The sequence below is a fragment of the Dreissena polymorpha genome, chromosome 1 (genome assembly GCF_020536995.1).
Source record: "Dreissena polymorpha isolate Duluth1 chromosome 1, UMN_Dpol_1.0, whole genome shotgun sequence".
NCBI lineage: Eukaryota > Metazoa > Mollusca > Bivalvia > Myida > Dreissenidae > Dreissena > Dreissena polymorpha.
Genome location: NC_068355.1, coordinates 201372445 through 201379404, shown reverse-complemented (window position 1 = coordinate 201379404; position 6960 = coordinate 201372445).

Here is a 6960-nt window from a genome sequence, read left to right as displayed (position 1 = left end):
AGAAATTCGTTTGTCTGACATTGGCACTTGGCATAGAACTGTTGGTTCAACATTTATTGGTATTATATTGGCAATAGGCATAGAACTGTTGGTACAACATTTATATGTATTGGATTGGCAATAGGCATAGAACTGTTGATACAACATTTATTTGTATTACATTGGCACTAGTCATAGACCATCTGTTTGTCGAAGACCATCAGTCAGAAAGAGCACCTTTAACGTTAATGGCTTAGTTCACATGAGTGCCCAGTGTTATCTGACTACTAATGGGGGACAGATACAGAATATGACACCTGAAGATATTTATTAAAAAACAATTTTTTCATTGGAATAACAATATTTTTGTGTCACGGCCTCCAGAAAAATTTGCGACACGGAAATTTTGCAAACGTAAGTACCTTATTTCTTTTTAAGGATAGTCATATTTTAGAAAAAGCATGCATGAAATGCTTTTTAGATATCATTTATTGATGGATTTTAAATAATAATTTGATTTTTTTTTATTAAACATCATTTGTTAAAAAAGTCTTTACCATAGGATTTTTCCATTTTCTAATGATATTTTTTCAGTTTTCCCATGGAATTTTGTCCAATTCTTGAATAGGGAAAAAAAACGTGGTTATTTTGGAATTCTTACAAGCGTGTTTACTTCGTATAATTTAAAGACTGTATAATTGTTTTATGTGGAATAAACTGATAAATTTCGACATGTAGGAAAATACCATTTTTAAAATGGGGGAAAAACTTCCAATCGGATACTTTTCTTATTATGAGAGATTTAATTATGTACCTTGCAGGAACACTATATTTTATCAAATGATGAACGCTCTACAGAATTTATTGCGTTTATTCTTGTTTTAAAACTACTACTACAACAACATCAACTACTACTACTAGTAGTATTCCCCTCTTGGAAGAAGAAGGGGTATATTGTTTTGCTGGCTGTCTGTTTGTAGACCAGTCTGAATGTCCGTAGACCAGTTCATTTCCGATCAATAACTCTTCAACAAATTGACCGACTGGCTTGATACTTCACATGTGCATTTGCCTTGGACAGTATATGACCCCTATTAAAAAATTGGGTTATTAGGTCAAAGGTCAAGATAATATCACACTACGTGTGAAAATCGTTTCCGATCAATAGCTGGTCAACGAATTGACAGATTGGCTTGATACTTCACATGTGCATTAGCCTTGGACAGTAGATGACCCCTATTGAAATTGGGGTCACCAGGTCAAAGGTCAAGGTCACTATCATACTAAGTGTGAAAATCATTTCTGATCAATAACTCATCAACGAATTGACCGATTGGATTGATACTTCACATTTGCATTGGCCTTGGAGAGTAGATGACCCCTTTTGAAATAGGGGTCACTAGGTCAAAAGTCACTATCACTTAGTGTGAAAATCATTTCCGATAAATAACTTGTCAACACATCGACCGATTGGCTTGATACTTCACATGTATATTGGCCTCAGACAGTAGATTACCCTTATTGAAATTTTGGTCACTAAGTCAAGGTCACTGATGAACATTAAGAGTACGATCCTTTCCGATCAATAACTCGTCAACTGATTCACCAATTGGCTTGATACTTCCCATGTGCAGTAGATGACCCCTATTGAAGTTGGGGTCACTAGATCAAAGGTCAAGGTATCTGTTATACACAAAGTGTGAAATCATTTCCCATCAATAACTCGTCAACTGATTCACCAAGAACTCGATACTTCACATTTGCATTTGCCTTGGACAGTTGATGACCCCTATTTAAATTGGGTTCACTAGGTCAAGGTCAATGTCAGTGTTACACACTAAGTTTGAAATCGTTTCCCATCAATAACTCGTCAACTGATTCACCGATTGGCTTGATACTTCTCATGTGCGTTGGCCATGGACAGTAGATACCCCCTATTGAAATTGGGGTCACTAGGTCAAAGGTCATGGTCATTGGCACAATAAGTGGGAAAAGTGTTTCTGATCAATAACTCGTCAACAAATCGACCGATTGGCTTGATACTTCCCATGCGCATTGGCCTTGGACAGTAGATGACCTCTATCAAATTGGGGTCACTAGGTCAAAGGTCAAGGTCACTATCACAATAAGTGTGACAATTCTTTCCGATCAATAACTCATCAACGAATTGACTGATAAGCTGTATACTTCACATGCACATTAGCCTTGGACAGTGATGACCCCTATTGCAATTGGGATCACTAGTTCAAAGCCCTGTTTGGAGGAGCATATGCCTCTGACCGCGGAACACTGGTTAAAGTTTGTTTTATCAGTTTAAATGTTTAATGTTATGTTTGTTGAAGAAGACTTTGAAAGGAAAAGTATTCTTTAAGAAGTTTTCAAATGGCAACTTCTGTATGATCTGTTCTATATGATATTATCAAACAAAAAGTTTTACCTGAATACTTTGTTTAGATTTTTTTGGTCCTAATTTATTATTTTTTGCTGTTACAGTTACATATACAAATGCAATCATACTTAAGGTTGGGTTTGAAGGCATTTCCTCTTGATTTTTTTTATCTGATAATATCAAATAAAAAGTTTATTGTAAAAGTGACCAATAAAAATGCCATCAAAATAAATTATTGGTTTTTAGAAAAATCATTTTGATTTTTTTGTTTCCTTAATGTTTATCAAGCAAATTGTTTGGTTTAAGAATTTATATCATTAATTAGTGTAATATGATCTATAAAATGTATACTGTACTAATTATTATAAAAATGTGTGAAAAATTGTAATTTTGTGTTTAATTACTTGTTTTATTTGATTTATATTAAATAAATAGTGTTTCTCTCAAAGTTTGGCTTGATTCTTGTGTTTATTAAATATTAAGATGTGAAATATAACCCATATGTGGTCTTACACTTTGTTCCCTGTTACTTTTTACACAAATTATTTGCACAAGTTAAATGAGATTCAAAATGAATGAATGGGCACTTCAGTTTTTGATGAGCTGTCATTTATTAAAAATAGAAAAAATGGAATTCTAGTAACATTATCAGGAGAGTATTTCTTGTTGATACCCACTGGCTTTTTAATTAAGACAAGTGGCCAATTGCTGATGAAAAGTTTGTATTTTGACGGGGAAAAATAGTTTATATACTTTCATTTACCTGAAACATCTAGCAATCCCAAATACAACACTTAAGTATGGTACCAACAAAAAACTGGACAATTTTCTGTTTTTCTTATGTATCTCATTTCTTTCATCTAAGACATGTATCTGATTTATATCATGTATCAGCGTTATGTTTTCTATTTTCAGATAGGCCTGTTTGCCATTATTGTGGGAAGACATTCAACACGATTTCTAATCTGAATCGCCATATTCTAACACACACAGGGAAAAGGCCGTTCGATTGCAGTGTTTGTCACAAACGATTTTATAGAAAAGGTCATCTTCAGGATCACATGTTGGTTCACACAGGGGAAAGGCCGTTCAAATGCAGTGTTTGTCACAAACAATTAAAAAAGGAAAATGATTTTAAGCGTCACATGTTGGTCCACACAGGGGAAAGGCAGTTCAAATGCAGCGTTTGTTATAAACAATTTACTCGTAAAAGTGTTCTCAAGGATCACATGTTGGTGCACACGGGGGAAAAGCCGTTTGAATGCAGTGTTTGTCATAAAAAATTTAATCAGAAAAGTTCTCTTGCGCGTCACATGTTGGTCCACACCAGGGAAAAGCCATTTGAATGCAGTGTTTGTCTTGAACGATTTAATCAGAAAAGTATTCTTGTGCGTCACATATTGGTCCACACAGCGGAAAAGCCATTTGAATGCAGCTTTTAAGGATCACATGTTGGTTCACACAGGAGAAAAGCCATTTGAATGCAGCTTTTAAGGATCACATGTTGGTTCACACAGGGGATAAGGCATTTGAATGCTGTGTTTGTCACAAACGATTTAATAATAAAAGTCATCTTAAGTGTCACACAGCGTCGGTCCACAAAGAAGGGCGTTGTTTGTCAAAGACAATCAGCAAGGAAGAGCATCTTTAAAGCTCAATGTTTAGTCCACTTGAGTGCCTATTGTTTGTGGAACACCTGTGGGGGACAGATACATTATATGACACCTGTAGTTATGTTTTCAATTAAACTTCTAATTGTTTTAACAATATTTTGGTATAAGGCCAATGGAAAAATTTGCGAATTCGAAGTTTTGCAAACTTAAGAACCTTTTCCCTTTAACATATTCATATTGTAGATAAGGCATGCCATATAATGCTTCTTTATGATCATTTATTGATTGTTTTTATATAATAATTCAATTTCATTTATTTAACAATATATGTTCAAAATAGCCTTTCCTATTGGATTTTTTATTTCTCATGTGATTTTTTTTAACAGTTCTTGGCGTATTTATTCATTTAAAGGTCATGCGAAAATATGTCTTATGTCATTTAGGGACAGGGTAGCTTCAATTTAGCTTGCTCTTTTGCAAGGTTTATTTTCAAACCCGCTTAATTGCATTAAAATTGCGTAGATTGTTCATCATTTGATAAAAAAATAGTGTTTTTGGAAGTTACATAAATACAAAACAGTAAAATAAGACAAACATTTCAATGCTTTAAATCGATAACTAAGCATATATAAATGTATATAAAATATATACAAAAACTGGTATAAGTAGTAGTATGTTTTTCTCATGACGAAAGTGGAAAAATCCCATGGCAATATCAACTTTGAAAACACAAGCACAAATAATCAATCATTTGAAAAAAATAAGTGTTTTCTAACATACTTTATCCCAAAGAGGCCAATCTGAAATAAATTTTTTACTTAAGTTTGCAAAATTTCCTTTTTTCAAAGTTTCAAGGGTGGTCGTTGTATGTTGGTGTATGATTAAAAATGTGTTGTTTTTCTAGATTTTTTGTTCATTTTTTATGGTTAATTTTGTTATGTTTGACTTAGAAAAACTTAGAAATAAAAAGTAATCTTTAAGAAGTCGTCAAATGACACTTTATGTATGACCTGTTGTATATCTGATAATCAAACAAAAAGTTTGATTTGAAGAAGTTGTCTTTATGTGTTTTTTTGCTGTCATTGTTTATTTTTTGTTGCAAAAGTTACATATAAACATGCCATCAAACTAAATTACGGTTTGAATGAATTTTCTCTTGACTGTTTTATATCAGATATTATCAAACGTCAAACGTTTGTTGTAAAAGTGACCAATAAAAATGCCATCAAACTAAATGATTTACAACAAGTCCATGTCAAATACTTTTGCGCATATATCATCCGAAGTCATGTAAACATTATTAAGATGAAATGATGTGTCATGCGCAAATTTGTCTTATGTTATATATGTCTAGTCTAACATGGTAGATATCCCTTACCACCACTGTACCAGTGCCAGGATACAATGTATATGGCTGGCAATGCTCCATCTTAGGTAGCGTATTTGTATGTTTTTATTTAAACGTGATTAAAAGCATCAAAATTGCATAGATTGTTCATCATTTGAAATAATAGTGTATTTGGAAATTATATAAATACATTTCTTAAAATAGGCAAAAAATCTCATGGGATTATATACAAAATATCCAATGGGATTTGTTTGTCCATGCAGAAGTGGGAAAAAACATGGGGAAAAAAATCCCATGGAAAAACAATTTAATGAAAAAATGCAAAAAAACAATGGGAGGACCAACTTTGCAAATGAATTTGATAGTGAAAAAAACAACAACTTATTTTTAAGCTTAAATAATTGATGATTAATAAAAAAATAAGACTCTTACAGCACACTTTATCTTAAAGAGGCAACTCTTAAGTTTGCAAAATTTCAGTTTTGCAAAGTTTGTAGGTTGGCATTTCATATTAATGCATTGCTAAATCGTGTGTGTTTTTTTCTTCAGTTTAAATGTTTTATATGTTATGTTTGTCTTAGAAGACTTTGAAAAAAGAAGGAAAATTATTCTTTTAGAAGTCGTCAAATGACACCTTATGTATGATATGTTCTTTATGATATTATCAAACAAGAAGTTTGATTTGAACATTTTGTTTTGATGTGTTTTGTGTGGTCATTATTATGTTTTTGTTGTTGTAAAAGTGACCTTTTAAATGCCATCAAACCAAGTGATGGGTCTAAATGAATTTTTTTTTATTGAATGATATCAAACAGAAAGTTTGTCTTAAAAAGTGACCTATAAAAACTCCAGCTAACAAAATGATAGGTTTTGAAAAAAATTCTGTTGATTTTTCCCTGTTATATTATAGCTATGTTTCCATCAAACACAATTTCTGGTGTAAGAAATATATCCTTACTACGTGAAATATGTTTTGTACCAGATGACTTATACAAATTGTGCAGAAAATTGCAGAAAATTTGTGATTTTGTGTATGATGATGTAATCACAATGAGATTGTGTATGATGATGTAATCACAATGAGATTGTGTATGATGATGTAATCACAATGAGATTTATAAGATTTACCAGGTATGTTTAATAAATTTCTTTTCTAAGTTTGGCTTGATTCTTTTGTGTATACATTATTAAGATTTGAAGTATAATCAATCTATGGTCATGCACTATGTTCCCTGTTACTTTTACACTCAAAGCACAAGAATGGTGAGATTAAAAATTAATGAATTTTTTAGTAGCTCTCGTTTATTAAATATAGCAAAAATGGAATTCAAGTTACAATCAGGGGAGTAGTTTTGTTAATATTCACTGGCCTTTAAATTAAGGCAAAATTATTTAAGGGAAGCAAGGTGTTTCCACTAACATCCACTTAAAAACTGCATTTTTGAGTACATTTCGATATCACAATTCTTTCATACATGTATATAATTTGTATTTGCTTAATTTCAGAGCGATCCAAAATACAACAACGTACTTATTATGGTTACCATAAAAATGGGAAGTTTTCTATTTAACTTCGATATCTCATTTTTTTAAACTAATACATTTATCTACTTCATTTCAGAGAGGGGGGC